The 17082-nt window shown below is 41.8% G+C and overlaps 1 protein-coding gene across 2 annotated transcripts in view; it reads left to right on the forward strand.

Moving 5' to 3' along the window:
- Positions 1-11223: 11223 nt before the first annotated feature.
- LOC120060918 (zinc finger protein 281-like) overlaps positions 11224-17082 on the forward strand; it is a 30426-nt gene continuing 24567 nt past the window's right edge. For both annotated transcript variants that reach the window (XM_039010349.1, XM_039010350.1), the window contains exon 1: positions 11224-11343. The gene's annotated coding sequence lies outside the window, so the exon portion shown is untranslated. The remainder of the gene's footprint in view (positions 11344-17082) is intronic.

Consider the following 17082-nt stretch of genomic DNA (forward strand, 5'->3'; position numbering starts at 1 on the left):
GCAAATGTTCAAACATCTAGTGGAAAGCCTTCACAGAAGAGTGGAGGCTGTTATAGCAGCAAAGGGGGGACCAACTCCATATTAATGCCCATGATGTTGGAATGAGATGTTTGACGAGCAGGTGTCCACATACTTTTGGTGATGTCATGTAGCTTCCAACATACACCCCTGAAGAAGAGCCTCCCTATCAAGCGCACTGTCTAGATGAACGCTTCAGACGGCGGGTTTACCAAGAGGATGATGCACGGGACCATTAAAAAAATATTACCCAGGTTGACAGACTGACTCCCAAACCACCCCGTCCCGACTGAGCCAACGCCTTGTTCAATACTCCCCACTTGGCAAACAGTTCCACCATATCAGTTGGACCAAGCGTCACGAGTGCCCGCCCAATGCTGGGCAATCGTTTGGAGATTTTGCATAAATAGAAACTAATGTTGATGTAGCATACTGTTAATATTTAACCAATCTAAAGGCTGCTACCTACATGCCTCCAAAGGCACCTACCGTAGTAGGTAGCGCTTTTCGAGTAGGTTACTGCCCTTTGGAGTCGACGGCATTCACATTCCACCGAGCATGAGATGTTTTTAGCCACTGTAGCAGTGTGAGCAACTAGTGCTAGCAATTCAATGAACAATTATTCCAAAATGGAAATATCTGACAGGAATAACAAGTAAGCAAGCAACAGGAATCAATCTCCTCAACGAATGAAGTCGGCACCAACGAGAATAATTATCCTAAGATATGGGGTCCTCCTCTCGCATTTTGCTTGGTCTGCTGCTCCATCATTGTGGACATGACGGTTAAGTTGCATGCATGATATCAAACAGCACATGTCAAACTCATTCCATGGAGGGCCGAGTGTCTGCGGGTTTTCGCTCCTCCCTTGGACTTAATTCATTCATTTCACCGATTAGTAAGCAACTCCCCTCACCTGGTTGTCTAGGTCTTCATTGAAAGCAAAAAAACAAAAACCAGCAGACACTAGGCCCTCCATGGAATACAGGCTTTTTTCAGATAGCTAAATAATCAATTTTACTAACTGTTTAAGAATGATTAATAACCATAATTGTGGTGTTTCACTCTGAAGCTAATATTGCATACCCGTGCATATTATTAAATGACACCGATGTTCAAGATAACATGGTTATATATTTGTTGATTAATATTGAAAGGTTATATGATGCAATCTAATTAGATTAGAAGGCCTAGGCTACTTCATCCTAATGTAAGTTAAATGCAATGGATACAAAACAAATGCTGGCATGTGATAAAGGGTGACATGTCCATTGTAATTCTATAAATGCATATCAAACAGGAATATATATATTCAATTAAGTGAATACTATAATACATTAATGCATTTCTCCTTGCAGGGGATGAACTGCAGTCACCAGATGCTCAAGACTCAAAACCAGAAACGTGTGGAGACTTCAACACTTGCAATTTTGAATAAATGTTAAACATTTTATTGGATTTCCTATAGCTGTGCACGAGTCCTTAAAGCACAGTCCAAAATAAGTCATTTCCAGGTGAGGGACATCTCAAGGAGATTAACCTCCAACATTTAGTGATGACAGACACAGCTTTTTTTAGACACAGGACAGGAGTTTACAGGTTTATGTTCCAGCCCTTCACTAACACCTAACTCAACTAATTGTGGTCTAAATTGGAGACTTGCATACACTGCAATCCACTGGGATAGAAATCACGTCTGTATTTGAGAATGAGCGTAATAAGTTACGATGTCCTGACATATCTGCATAATAAACAATAACATAAGTGATTCTATTTCTATCTAACATTGTGATGTTGCTCACTCCTGAATAACATCCTGGGATATGGTGATTATCCTGGTGGCCGGGAGGTTCGCAACAAGTTCTTTACATCTGCAGAGTGTCTAGGAGGAATGTCCTTCGACTTGGAACAAGCAGAGACGAGGGGAGAAATTAACCTCACCGCTCAAATTTCAGTGCTGGTTGAAGTTGCTGAAGCCACAACTACCTATATTAATGTTCAATTGTTTTCTTAACAGTTACGTATATTTTTGAGATTGGTCAAGTTGTTTACCGTAAGAGTAGAATAACTTAGCCTCTAATTTTATCAAGTAACACCAACCGCAATGGTGCAAAACAATAGGGGAAGGGAAAGTGGCAAAATAAAGTTAGCTAGGTAAACAGACACTGCATGAAGCTAGCTAGCAAAACAGACTCATCAACAGAATGCACAAATAACTTGGCTGGCTAGCAAGCTTAGATTGAACAACACAGCTGGCTGCATTTCCTATGTTTTTCATCAGATGTTGTTAAAATGTCTTACCTCCAAACATGTCGGGCAGGACTGTTTTGTCCTGCCAAGCCAATGTAATGGAGTAAAACGCGATCAGGTGTCCACTTTAGTCCCTTTAAACAAAAGGAACAAAAATATTTGCTACATGTCTTTAGCTGGCTTTCAAGTTTACCAATTCATGATTGAAAAACTGTCTGGGTCTTTACTTTACTTTATTGACACATTGCGGAATCTACGATTAGTTAGATCAGTTGTTCATCTCTAAACAGCCGATAAGCAGGATGAGATCGCCTGCTAGCTAGCTATTGCGTACGACGTGTTAGCTAGCCAGGCAATGAGCTGATAAACATCTGAATTCACAATTCATATGAAAGTCATTTGAACATTAACATAATTTGTTAAATAAATAAACGTTACAGTACTTCGATTTTGCAAAGTTATTCCTTGTTCTTCTGAAAAATCTTATACAAACCGGGGACTTCTGTCTCCATTTATTCCGATTATTTTCAAAATTTTCGCTGTGCCTGTCATGGCCGTCGACAGAAGGAGACCAAGGTGCCGCGTGGTGAGCGTACATTTTATTTTATTTATAGTAAATGTCGCCAAGAAAACAAAGAAACGACCGTGAAGCTTAACCGGGCATTAGTGCCACTAACAAAGATATGTTCGCCCTCTGGTTGATATTAGCTATGTTTCCATTAACTTGTTTCGTGATTCTTTGTTGACATTTAGTAAGTTTGCATAGAAAATAGATGTGACAATTGCCTGCTAGGGTGAATTTCAATTGAACTATCTTGTGTTGACAAAAACAGCTGGACGTACTGTGTCGAAAAAAGATGTAATGGCTGAAGTGTTTGCATTACCCATTTAGGCAAATTGCGCATTAATACATTTCAGACAACCTGTAAGGCCCCCACCTATCTGTTTCATGTCACAGGTAGCCCCCGAAAGCCAGCATGTATACAATAAGTTGCTAATATTTGCCATATTCTAATAATTCTCATGTGCCAACGTATAGCCACGGTCCATGCAATGGTGAAAAACATGCACTCCTCTAGATCTGAAATACTTGGATGATGAAACTTGCCAGCCAACCAGAAAAACAAGGAGAAGCAATGCAGGCATTCTTGAAAGTCAGGACAATCCTTGTCCTGCAAAGAAACAGTGGAGCTTTTAGTTACGCGGTGACATCACACGCCCCGCCTACATTCAAACTGATTCGGCAATCATTATTTATTAGAATGAATTTGTCGCAATAAATCTAGACAAAATAAAAATCCACCCAGGATGGGCGGGCATTAAACCCACGCCAACATGGTAGAGTTATATTTATGCGCTGAAGGCAGCTGCCCTAACAGCTAGACTACCCCAGGCCACGATTAAACTTAATTTTGAGTTTATTTGTAACCTTAGGATACACTAGGAACTTGTATGTCATAGCCTAGTGAAGACCCAATATCTATCTTGTGTAATTAAGCGATATAAAACGCTGGTTGTTGACATTTTTGTACATTTGAATGTTGAAGTAATATGACCTAGGCCTAGCGTTTGAGTGAGCAAGAGAACATCATTTTTTATAGCATGCCCTAATCCCAATGACTCGACTGCCCCCGCATAGAGAGAAAGAGACTGCTCATTTTCAGCCACTTACGAGGCTCATTTGAACTTCCTGATGCAGCAGGAAAATTCTCTGCGACAAAAGAGTGATCAAGTTAAGAACCAACATCTGTAGTCTTCAAACGCGCCCCCAATATCAGTCACTGTCAAATGGTGGTTAGGTCTGATCTTCCAACTGCGCCATGTAGCACCATCCTAGACCATGTGCCAGGCGACAATTACAGATGTGGTCGATGTACCAAGTGTAACTTCACAAACAAATGCACTAGGCCTTTATGTTCAATCACACCATCACGTGCAAGGCCATTAAGATTAAGGGTATCATTAGGACTACGTGTTCTACACAAAAAAATGTATACCTAATAAAGTGTATTTGGGCTCTATGTAGGAAAAAATAAACAATCCCAGAAGACAACGATATCACAACACAGGAGTAATATGAGCACTCTTGATCAGAGGAAACCTGTGGCTCCACATTAATGGAGGCCCGTCACAACATTAGCTCTCTGAAATACAATCGTATTGAACATGTCTAGTTTCCTAGGACTGGGGGGGGGGGGGCATTGATAATTTATTATTGATGTGTTGTATTGGATTCTCCGTTTGCCCACTATTTCACCAAAAGATCTTAAGAGTTTCACATCAGACTTTTACTATGGTAAATAGCCTACGGTGTGATTATATGTCATATCATGGATAACAGCTTATCACTGGTACACAAGTTGTTTTGAAGTAGGTTATGTGTTATTATATCTACGACCACCGCCTGCGCTTAATGGTCTTGTGTATTGGGTATTCTAACAGTTTTTACTGCGGCCTGGGTTGTAACTCTGCCCGATTGGTATTTATGAATTTATCTTTATGCGTACTTCCCCAGATTTAATTATGGGCATTAAAATCACCACACCATGTTAAGGATCGGCCCCTTTTTTTCAATTTTCACCTAAAATGACATACCCAAATCTCTCTGCCTGTAGCTCAGGCCCTGAAGCAAGAATATGCATATTCTTGGTGCCATTTGAAAGGAAACATCAGGAGACTATCCGCCACCTCATCAGGAGCATGCCCAGGCGTTGTAGGGAGGTCATACAGGCACGTGGAGGCCACACACACTACTGAGCCTCATTTTGACTTGTTCTAAGGACATTACATCAAAGTTGGATCAGCCTGTAGTGTGGTTTTCCACTTTAATTTTGAGTGTGACTCCAAATCCAGACCTCCATGGGTTAATAAATTTGATTTCCATTGATAATTTTTGTGTGATTTTGTTGTCAGCACATTCAACTATGTAAAGAAAAAAGTATTTAATAAGAATATTTCATTAATTCAGATCTAGGATGTGTTATTTTAGTGTTCCCTTTATTTTTTTGAGCAGTGTAAATAGATTGTTCCAACCCATCATCTCTTGGATGATTCAACATCTATTGCATCCTTACTTCAGTTGCCTCTGTAATTCTTTGGCCGCGAGTACCACCACATCTATGCATGCAGACTTTTTCTTAACCTGATCACTTACATTCATCACACAACACATGAACGCCAAGAAGTCAACCCTGTTCACCGTCAACGATTATTTTATGACCGCACACTGATGGTCACATTTCGTGGAGACCCCAGTTTGTGCTACTCCCTCACCTCCTGCTTCCATTGGAGGCCCGCTGCACCAATTTCCTCACAGGTTCTGTACTTTGAACTCTCCGTGCTGCTTCAGCATACGTTACCTTGTTTGTGATCTAATATCTCTGTACCTGCTTCCTGCTTCTGTGCTATACATCCCCCGAACGCAGCACTATGTTGTCTGCCGCAGTTACAGCACCTTGCTTTGGCCTCCACCCCACACTTGTTCATCTGAAATTCAGATCCACAAACACTTTTTAGATGTGCAAATGCATATTCCACGGTTGTAAATGTTAGGGATTTCTGAACATTTGCTCACCAATAATTCTACATTTATTCAATTGGAGTTTTATTTTTATTCAATTGGAGTTTTATTTGTGTTGAATATATTTACAGATCATGGATTTATTTGTGATTTATAGTGAATATTTGTAAGATATTTTTACATATTTACAGATTATGGTTTTATTTACAAAACATTTTAATATATTCACAGATAATAGTTTTATTTGTGAGTTATGTTGAATATATGCACGGATCGTGGTAGACATACAGAATAAAGAAACAAATCTCACTCCATACCAGTGTCCCTGTGGTCCAAGTTGGATGAGCAGGTTTCAACCAGCTTGAAACTTGCTTCACCGTAGAAAACATTTCAATATACATGTTTACATTTTAAAACATCTGGAAACATTGTAATATTGTAACATTGTAACATTGTAATATTGATAAAGAATACTTCTTTACTTCTTTAAATGAAATGAATATATACATACATGACTGACTGACCCTTCTAATGTGACTATCCCCATCGCTTCTCCCTCTTTTCCCCCTGCCCCGCTACAAAGTTTCTCCTTGCAGGCAGTCACTGAGTCCAAGGTGCTAAAGGAGCTCCTGAAACTTGACCCCAAAAACCATCTGGGTCAGATGATTGAGACCCTTTCTTCTTTAAGGTTGCTACCCCTATCATCGCCAAGCCTATCTCCGACCTTTTTAACCTGTCTCTCCTCTGGAGAGGTTCCTATTGCTTGGAAGGCAGCTTGGAAGGCAGTTCGTCCTCTATTTAATGGGGGAGATCAAGCTGATCCTAACTGTCATAGGCCTATTTCTATTTTGCCCTGTTTATCAAAAGTGTTGGAAAAACTTGTCAGTAATCAACTGACTGTCTTTCTTGATGTCTATAGTATTCTCTCTGGTACACAGTCTGGTTTGCGCTCATGTTATGGATGTGTCACTGCAACCTTAAAGGTCATCAATGATGTCACCATTGCCCTTGATTCTAAGCAATGTTGTGCTGCTATTTTTATTGACTTGGCCAAAGCGTTTGATATGGTAGACTATTCAAATCAAATCAAATCACATTTTATTGGTCATACACATGGTTAGCAGATGTTATTGCGAGTGTAGCGAAATGCTTATGCTTCTAGATCCGACAGTGCAGCAGTATCTAATAGGTAATATTTAGCAATTCCACAACAAAACCTAATATCTAACAAAATTCCCCAACAAAACCTAATACACACAATCTAGTAAAGGAATGGGATAAGAATATATAAGTATAAAATATATGGATGAGCAGTGACAGAGCGGCTAAGATGCAATAGATAGTAAAGAATATATAGTGAAGGATACAGTATACATTATATACATATGAGATGAGTAATGTGAGATATGTAAACATTCTTAAAGTGACATTATTAAAGTGACTAGTGTTCCATTTATTAATGTGGCCAATGATATCAAGTCTGTATGTTGACAGCAGCCTCTCTATGTTAGTGATAGCTGTTTAACAGTCTGATGGCCTTGAGATGGAAGCTGTTTTTCAGTCTCTCGGTCCCTGCTTTGATGCACCTGTACTGACCTCGCCTTCTGGATGGTGGCGGGGTGAACAGGCAGTGGCTCGGGTGGTTGTTGTCCTTGATGATCTTTTTTGACTTCCTGTGACATTGGGTGTTGTAGGTGTCCTGGAGGGCAGGTGGTTTTCCCCCGGTGATACGTTATGCAGACTGCACCACCCTCTGGAGAGCCTTGCAGTTGTGGGCGGTGCAGTTGCCGTACCAGGTGAAACGACCCAACAGGATGCTCTCAATTGTGCACTTGTAAAAGTTAGTGAGGGTTTTCGGTGACAAACCAAATTTTTTCAGCCTCCTGAGGGTGAAGAGGTTCTTCACTACACTGTCTGTGTGCGTGGACCATTTCAGTTTGCGGTGATATGTACACAGAGGAACTTAAAACTTTCCACCTTCTCCACTGCTGTCCCGTCGATGTGGATAATGGGGTGCTCCCTTTGCTGTTTCCTGAAGTCCACAATCATCTCTTTTGTTTTGCTGACATTGAATGAGAGGTTATTTTCCTGACACCACACTCCGAGGGCCCTCACCTCCTCCCTGTAGACTGTCTCGTCATTGTTGGTAATCAAGCCTACCACTGTTGTGCTGTTTGCAAACTTGATGATTGAGTTGAAGTCGTGCATGGCCACGCATTCGTGGTGAACAGGGAGTACAGGAGGGGACTGAGAACGCACAATTGTGGGGCACCAGTGTTGAGGATCAGCTGAGTTGAGATGTTGTTTCCTACCTTCACCACCAAGGGGCGGCCCGTCAGGAAGTCCAGGACCCCGTTGCACAGGGCGGGGTCGAGACCCAGGGTCTCAGGCTTAATGATGAGTTTGGAGGGTCCGTAATGGAGGGTCCGTAATGCATCCGTAATGGGTCAGCGGCCAAACGACCTCCACTCATCACTGTCAAACGCTCCCTGAAACACTTCAGCGAGCAGGCCTTTCTAATCGACCTGGCTGGGGTATCCTGGAAAGATATTGATCTCATCCCGTCAGTAGAGGATGCCTGGTTATTTTTTTTTAAATGCCTTCCTCACCATCTTAAATAAGCATGCCCCATTCAAGAAATTTAGAACCAGGAACAGATATAGCCCTTGGTTCTCTCCAGACCTGACTGCCCTTAACCAACACAAAAACATCCTATGGCGTTCTGCATTAGCATCGAATAGCCCCCGTGATATGCAACTTTTCAGTGAAGGTAGAAACCAATATACACAGGCATTTAGAAAAGCCAAGGCTAGCTTTATCAAGCAGAAATTTGCTTCCTGCAACACAAACTGAAAAAAGTTCTGGGACACTGTAAAGTCCATGGAGAATAAGAACACCTCCTCCCAGCTGCCCACTGCACTGAGGATAGGAAACACTATCACCACCGATAAATCCACTATAATAGAGAATTTCAATAAGCATTTTTCTACGGCTGGCCATGCTTTCCACCTGGCTACCCCTACCCCGGTCAACAGCACTGCACCCCCCACAGCAACTCGCCCAAGCCTCCCCCATTTCTCCTTCTCCCAAATCCAGTCAGCTGATGTTCTGAAAGAGCTGCAAAATCTGGACCCCTACAAATCAGCTGGGCTAGACAATCTGGACCCTTTCTTTCTAAAATTATCTGCCGAAATTGTTGCAACCCCTATTACTAGCCTGTTCAACCTCTCTTTCGTGTCGTCTGAGATTCCCAAAGATTGGAAAGCAGCTGCGGTCATCCCCCTCTTCAAAGGGGGGGACACTCTTGACCCAGACTGCTACATACCTATATCTATCCTACCCTGCCTTTCTAAGGTCTTCGAAAGCCAAGTCAACAAACAGATTACCGACCATTTCGAATCCCACCATACCTTCTCCGCTATGCAATCTGGTTTCAGAGCTGGTCATGGGTGCACCTCGGCCGCGCTCAAGGTCCTAAACGATATCTTAACCGCCATCGATAAGAAACAATACTGTGCAGCCGTATTCATTGACCTGGCCAAGGCTTTCGACTCTGTCAATCACCACATCCTCATCGGCAGTCTCGATAGCCAAATGATTGCCAAATGATTGCCTCGCCTGGTTCACCAACTACTTCTCTGATAGAGTTCAGTCTGTCAAATCGGAGGGCCTGTTGTCCGGGCCTCTGGCAGTCTCTATGGGGGTGCCACAGGGTTCAATTCTTGCACCGACTCTCTTCTCTGTATACATCAATGATGTCGCTCTTGCTGCTGGTGAGTCTCTGATCCACCTCTACGCAGACGACACCATTCTGTATACTTCTGGCCCTTCTTTTGACACTGTGTTAACAACCCTCCAGACGAGCTTCAATGGCATACAACTCTCCTTCCGTGGCCTCCAATTGCTCTTAAATACAAGTAAAACTAAATGCATGCTCTTCAACCGATCGCTGCCTGCACCTGTCCGCCCGTCCAACATCACTATTCTGGACGGTTCTGACTTAGAATATGTGGACATCTACAAATACCCAGGTGTCTGGTTAGACTGTAAACTCTCCTTCCAGACTCACATTAAGCATCTCCAATCCAAAATTAAATCTAGAATTGGCTTCCTATTTTGCAACAAAGCATCCTTCACTCATGCTGCCAAACATACCCTTGTAAAACTGACCATCCTACCGATCCTCGACTTCGGCGATGTCATTTACAAAATAGCCTCCAATACCCTACTCAATAAATTGGATGCAGTCTATCACAGTGCCATCCGTTTTGTCACCAAAGCTCCATATACTACCCACCACTGCGACCTGTGCGCTCTCGTTGGCTGGCCCTCGTTTCATACTCGTCGCCAAACCCACTGGCTCCAGGTCATCTACAAGACCCTGCTAGGTAAAGTCCCCCCTTATCTCAGCTTGCTGGTCACCATAGCAGCACCCACCTGTAGCACGCGCTCCAGCAGGTATATCTCTCTGGTCACCTCCAAAACCAATTCTTCCTTTGGCCGCCTCTCCTTCCAGTTCTCTGCTGCCAATGACTGGAACGAACTACAAAGGTCTCTGAAACTGGAAACACTTATCTCCCTCACTAGCTTTAAGCACCAGCTGTCAGAGCAGCTCACAGATCACTGCACCTGTACATAGCCCATCTATAATTTAGCCCAAACAACTACCTCTCCCCCTACTGTATTTATTTATTTATTTTGCTCCTTTGCACCCCATTATTTCTATCTCTACTTTGCACATTCTTCCACTGCCAATCTACCATTCCAGTGTTTTACTTGCTATATTGTATTTACTTCGCTACCATGGCCTTTTTTTGCCTTTACCTCCCTTATCTCACCTCATTTGCTCACATTGTATATAGACTTATTTTTATACTGTATTATTGACTGTATGTTTGTTTTACTCCATGTGTAACTCTGTGTTGTTGTATGTGTCGAACTGCTTTGCTTTATCTTGGCCAGGTCGCAATTGTAAATGAGAACTTGTTCTCAACTTGCCTACCTGGTTAAATAAAGGTTAAATATAAAAAATAAAATAAAACAAGGTTAAGCTAGATCTTTGTGTGTGACAGAGAGACCTAGCCTATCATCACATTAATTTCAAAAAATGATACGATGCCAAAAAAGACTGCCCTTATGATAGTACAATTCATAAATCAATTAATTAATTCACTAAATGTAACAATTTTGTGACTTCTATCACCAGAAGCCGAACTGCACGTGTTTCATCTACAGTGCAATGATGATTGCCCTGACAGAATTAAAAGTGAAACACAAAATACAACGGAATATAGTGGACAATATTCCAGTCAACAATATTGACCTGACAATGGAAAAGTTTGTCAGGCGACCTTTGGTGACACTAGCCATATCTACTCATACTGCAGCAGCGCTCTCCTCTCACGACCCGTCCGCTAGACCCAGAATTCCCCGCGCCTGGACAAGATGGAAGAAAGCATCGGCCGCAAGACGACAATGTTTTGTCTATAACACCTCAAAGGAACGAACAAGAGAAGAAAATACCAACATTTATAGCCAGTCGCGGTCATGTGTAGGTAATTATTTATTGAAATGTACCTTTATTTCTGAGTATTTGTTGAAATTTGTCAAGTTATAAGCGGTGGAAATGTCAGACGCAAATCGCTTCAGCATGCGAGAGATACACTCAGTCGAGCATCATTGTTTCTCTGTTGCATGGGCCATAATGTGGGGTTTCAGTTGGAGCGGCTAGCTCGTTAGCTAACTGGTAAGCAGACATTTGGTTCATAGCACCCGTACTATTTGTAGTATGTGATCTAAAGTTAACGTGCACCGCAAACCTTGAGGAATGCTATAGTTAGAGATAGGTATGCTGAGTTAGTTAACACTATCTCGATAAATAGGGTCGAGCGCCAAAGATAATTATCAAGCTAACGTTTGTTAGTCCGACTTTATTTCACGAGCGTCGTCCCAGCCTAGGACAGCAAGCCAATCTTCTTTCATAAACGGATAAATAAAACGTGCTGCTATTATACCGGTAACTAGCTAACGTTAGTGTTTGGGTTTTAATAAGACAAATATTTCCTTTGGACAAATTAGGTCGTGCGAGCGGTAACGTTGAATCCCTGGCTAATGTTTTGCCAGCATGAGACTAGCAAGCTACTAGCTACCTGAGTTTGATACAATGGTTTGATATGGCGAATTAGCATTAGGATAACTAGTTTACTAACGCGTACCCATTCTTGATTGAGCCGTCGCCTTTTAACGTCTATTGTCATAATGTGAGTCGATTTGTTGTCATCTGTGTTATTGCGTTTTGATAGTATTGTATTTGTGACAGAAGCGTGCTTTGTATCAACAGTTGACCAGGACAGCTAACGCCATTTGTAGCATGCTAGCTAGCTGCTGGCTATGCATCACAAAAGCCCATCCGCTTACCATAAAATTAAATGTCGCGTAGCCAAATGGTCGGCTAGACTAAACAAAATATTGTGTCTGAGCCATTCGAGGCATCTGGAATTGTAAGCCAGCTAGCAGTTTTACCCCAATGACGTTAGACAAAATTCTGGCTAAATCCGTGGTAAAATATGGGTTGCTTTAATCTAGTTTAGCGGACCCGTGTAATTTGATGTACAATTTAGCAGGTAGCGATTTCAGCCAATGGTAAACTGGACAATAGAACGAGTCTAAATTCACCCAAGGCTATAAAATGTCAAAAGAAGGTTGGCTGAGCTGTAACACTAGCCCGATCCCATAGCAAATTAACGAAACGTCCGCAGAGCCTGTTTTGGCTGGAGTGACGTTTAGAATTCCATTTCGCCTAAATGGCACCAAAACAATTATCCCTTTTTTTATTATACCACTACAATCTGTTCATAGGACGAAACGGAAAAATAACTTGTGTATAAAGTAAACATTCGCATCTCGATGGTGCCAAGTGTGCTTATGTCTGCATAACGAGGAAGTAGGAAACAAATGGCAACTTCTGACTTTCTGGTCTAGCGTTTGATGACAACGGAATACACTGCCCAGCCTTACATAATTAGAAAGAGGAGATTCTCATCATTAAAATGGTGTTCGACTTCAAAGAATATAAATTTGCACATTGCGAGATATTTGTCGAAATATAACAGCATGCCTCTCCATAGGAAAACAATGGGGGGAGTTCAGCGTTCCAAGGGCAAAATACATTTCATGGCTAGCGTTTGATGACAACGGAATACACTGCCCAGCCTTAAATGGTTAGAAAGAGGAGATTCGCATGATTAAAATGGTGTCCAATTAAAAAAAATCTAAATATACACATTGTAGTAGACAGGCATACCTATATTTCCCTATAGGAAACAATGGGACGACCTCAGAGTTCCATAAGTAATTTTTTGTTGTTTACATTTTACCTACAAACAACGTGAGCAGGTCTCATTGCCAACAAAAGCAAGCATTGTGAGGTAGAACAATAAGCTGGGAATAGAACGTTCGGAAGGCGAGTTGGTGCCACGCTGCTCAATAGAACTAATATGAGCTGGCAGCGTGAAAAATACCCCAAAACGAGGTCTGTTTTTTTTGTGATTACTTCAAAACTATGGCAACCAGCTGGGACATATGGTAATATTATGAAACTGGGCTCCACGGCAGATGCAATTAACTTTTTTTTAATCAGAAAAAGCATTGTTAAAAATGTAATGTGTCCAGCCTACCAATGGTTCTTTATTCGTATACTCACTTTGCCAAGGGCAGCAAATTCATGGTGTTCACATCCCCTGTAATAAAGTTGAAGTAATTGTCACTTAGTGTCATTTGAATGAGAATATACCATTGCAAATTTTACAGTGCAGCACAGTTTTTTGTTTGGCTACAATCCCAGCTGTATATGATACAAAATGCAACTTTGTCTTACGCTGGTGAAATGGCACACACTATTCCACATGGGCCTAATGTTATGGTGATGTCTAATTGGTAATAGGCGAGCACAAGGTGGTTTGAGACAGAGGTAACGTTATTTTTTATACACGTCCAACGAAATGCTTATTTGCAGGTTCATTCTCAACACTGCAATAACAATAAGAAAATATAAGAATACAAACAAAGTAAATGGCTCAGTACAATATAAAACTTTTAGCATAAGTATTATACAGGAAGGCTCAATTTAAAGTCCAATATTTACATGTGCTTTGGGGATTTGTTTAGATTGTGCTGTTTTTAGCAATCATAATAAGCAGTTGGGCATTTCCATGTAAAAGGAGCGATGAGCACCAACATGTGAGCTTTCATTTGACATGCTCCTATGAACTTAAGAGTCCGTTTTTGAGAAGTTAAGGCACATTTTCCATCCTAAAAAAAAATAGGACTATGCAAAGGCTTTGATTTTGGGTCAAAGAGATGGAAAAGGAGTTTTAGTAAACATTTAGCAGAAAAAGTCTTAAAGGTATTAGAAATACATCAAGCCATAATAATGTGGAATTTAAGACCGCTGCCAACTAATATCAACACAGATTTAGTTTTGGAGAAATTGTCCTGCCTTCTGTAAGTTTAAGAAACATTGCTTTGAAATTCCATTACAGAAAACCCACATCTTGAAGATATTTTCTGATTCCTCTCCCTCGTGAGGGAGTAGTGCTTAATTTGAGCAGGAACAGGATCCGACACCTTTCAGTTTTGGGACTGTTTCTTTCCGAAACTCAATTGCCAGGATTCGGTAGGCCTACCGCTTGTGACATGAAAAATGTATTTCACTGTTTGCTTTTATTATAATTTTTAAATTGCAATCTTATTTTGATTTCAACTTTATTTAACTAGGCAAGTCAGTTTAAACAAATTCTTATTTACAATGATGGCCTACCAAAAGGCCTCCTGCGGGGATGGGGGCTGGGATTAAAAAAAAAAAAAAATATATATATATATATATATGACCAAACACACATCATGACAAGAGAGACCTAAGACAACAACATAGCATGCCAACAACACAACATGGCAGCAGCACAAAACATGGTACAAACATTATTGGGCTTAGAAAACAGCAAGAAGGTAGAGACAACAATACATCATGCAAAGCAGCTGTCAGTGTCCATGATTGAGTCTTTAAATGAAGAGATTGAGATAAAACGGTCCAGTTTGAGTGTGTGTTGCAGCTTGTTCCAGTTGCTAGCTGCAGTGAACTGAAAAGAGAAGCGGCCCAGGGATGTGTGTGCTTTGGGGACCTTTAACAGAATGTGACTGGCAGAACAAGTGTTGTATGTTGAGAATGAGGGCTGCAGTACATATCTCAGATGGGGTGAGGCCTAAGAGGGTTTTATAAATAAGCATCAACCAGTGGGTCTTGCGATGGGTATACAGAGATGAGTAGTATAGAGTGCAGTGATGTCTCCTATCTCCTATTGGTGGCAAATCTGACAGTCGGGTGGTAAAGAACATTTAGCTGCCCGAGAGCACCCTTAGCTGCCGCTCTATAAATTGTCTCTGTAATCTAGCATGGGTAGGATGGTCATCTGAATCAAGGTTAGTTTGGCAGCTGGGGTGAAAGAGGAGCGATTACCATAGAGGAAAGCAAGTCTAGATTTAACTTTAGCCTGCAGCTTTGATATGTGCTGAAAGAATGACAGTGCACTGTCTAGCCATACTCCCAAGTACTTGTATGAGGTGACTACCTCAAGCTCTAAACCCTCAGAGGTAGTAATCACACCTGTGGGGAGAGGGGCATTCTTCTTACCAAACCACATGACCTTTGTTTTGGAGCTGTTCAGAACAAGGTTAAGGGCAACAAAAGCTTTTTGGACACTAAGAAGGCTTTGTTGTAGAACGTTTAACAAAAAATCCAGGGAGGGGCCAGCTGAATATAAGACTGTATCATCTGCATATAAATGGATGAGAAAGCTTCCTACTGCATGAGCTATGTTGTTGATGTAAATTGAGAAGTGTGGGACCTAAGATCGAGCCTTGGGTACTCCCCTGGTGACAGGCAGTGGCTGAGACGGCAGATGTTTTGACTTTATACACTGCACTCTTTGAGAGAGGTAGTTAGCAAACCAGGCCAAAGACCCCTCAGACACCAATACTCCTTAGCCAGCCCACAAGAATGGAATGGTCTACCGTATCGAAAGCTTTGGCCAATTAAAAAACAGCAGCACAGCATTGCTTAGAATCAAGGGCAATGGTGACATCATTGAGGACCTTTAAGGGTGCAGTGACACATCCATAACCTAAGCGGAAACCAGATTGCGTACTGAGAGAATACTATAGATGTCAAGAAAGCCAGTCAGTTGATTATTGACAAGTTCTTCCAACACTTTTGATAAACAGGGCAAAATAGAAATTGGCCTATAACAGTTAGGATCAGCTTGATCTCCCCCTTTAAGTAATGGATGCGCTGTGGCTGCCTTCCAAGCAATGGGAACCTCTCCAGAAAGGAGAGACGGGCTTGGCTGTGATAGGGGCAGCAACCTTAAAGAAGAAAGGGTCTAAATTATCTGACCCAGATGTTTTTTGGGGGTCAAGTTTAAGGAGCTAATTGAGCACATTGGACTCATTGACCACCTGCAGGGAGAAACTTTGTAGCGGGGCAGGGGAAAAAGATGGAGGCGCATCGGGGATAGTCACATTAGAAGGGGTGGGAGATAAGGAAATGTTGAACGGACATGGAGGCATGGCAGAGTCGCATAGGAATCCTTACTTAATAAAGTGGTGATTTTAAAGAGCTTAGCCATATGCTCTTTGTCAGTAACAACCACATCATCAAAATTAAGGGACATGGGCAGCTGTGAGGAGGGTTCATTCTCTAGGTCTTTAACAGTTTTCCAGAAATTCTTGGGGTTAGACCCCCAGAGAGAACAGCTCCTTAGTAACTAGTAACTTGGCCTTCCGGATAGCCTGAATGCACTTATTTCTCATTTGCCTGAACAAGAGATAGTAAGCCTGACTATGCGTGTGCTGGGCGATTTGCCAAATGGAATTCTTGAGGTGGAGTAACTCTGCCAGATCAGTCAAACCAGGGGATGAACCTGTATTTAAATTTTGTTTATGGGTGTGTATTTGTTACCGATACCACTGAAAATATCAAAAAAGAAGCTCCAAGCTTCTTCGACAGAGGGAATCAAGTGGCGCAACGGTCTAAGGCACTGCATCTCCCTGGTTCGAATCCAGGCTGTATCACATCTGGCCGTGATTGGGAGTCCCATAGGGCGGCACACAATTGGCCCAGTGTCATCCATGTTTGGCCGTCATTGTAAATAAGAATTTGTTCTTAACTTACTTGCCTGGTTAAATAAAATCAAGCTGATTCTATACAAATGTACGGAGGCCAGGTCATGAAGGCTTGC

Source organism: Salvelinus namaycush, chromosome 16 (assembly GCF_016432855.1).
Source record: "Salvelinus namaycush isolate Seneca chromosome 16, SaNama_1.0, whole genome shotgun sequence".
Taxonomy (NCBI): domain Eukaryota; kingdom Metazoa; phylum Chordata; class Actinopteri; order Salmoniformes; family Salmonidae; genus Salvelinus; species Salvelinus namaycush.